The sequence below is a fragment of the Sinocyclocheilus rhinocerous genome, unplaced genomic scaffold (genome assembly GCF_001515625.1).
Source record: "Sinocyclocheilus rhinocerous isolate Xijiao unplaced genomic scaffold, SAMN03320098_v1.1 scaffold3040, whole genome shotgun sequence".
Taxonomy (NCBI): domain Eukaryota; kingdom Metazoa; phylum Chordata; class Actinopteri; order Cypriniformes; family Cyprinidae; genus Sinocyclocheilus; species Sinocyclocheilus rhinocerous.
In genome coordinates, this window is record NW_015656614.1 from 355,885 (window position 1) to 356,384 (window position 500).

The 500-nt window shown below is 40.0% G+C and overlaps 1 protein-coding gene across 4 annotated transcripts in view; it reads left to right on the forward strand.

Annotated features, from left to right (window-relative positions):
• Window positions 1-500, forward strand: part of LOC107720523 (serine/threonine-protein phosphatase 6 regulatory subunit 3-like) — a 15,869-nt gene that overhangs the window by 5,089 nt on the left and 10,280 nt on the right. The gene's annotated exons all lie outside the window — the stretch shown is intronic.

Here is a 500-nt window from a genome sequence, read left to right on the forward strand (position 1 = left end):
TAATTTGATGCCAGAGCTGTCAAATGGACATTGGGATTTAACCTGGCATAATTGAGTCTCTTATGTTAGAAATTATGTAAGGAAAACAAACAAAAAGAAAATAAAACCACAGTCATGTGTGGATTGTTTTGATAATTGTTACAGACTGATCAGAGGAGTTAGTCTGGTGAGAGTGTGACTGTATTTGTTGTGTTGCTAGGTTGTCAACGTCACAACAAGGAACTTGTTTGGTTTTCTTTAAACTTTCGTCTGTTTTTCCCACAAACAAAACTACCGTTTGTTTTGTTAGTGTAAACTGGTGCATTGTTTCTGTATTAAATCAGGCTCTAGTGTTGTCAAAAGACCCGGTACTTCGGTACCAAGTCGGTACTAACAAAATGAAAACGTTACGGTACCAGGTTTTTGTAAGTACCGGTGGTACCGAGTACCCGGTCAACCCGGTTCTTGATGCGCTATCCGAAAGGTGCGCAGATGCGCTCTCTTCATAAAAGCACTGAGAC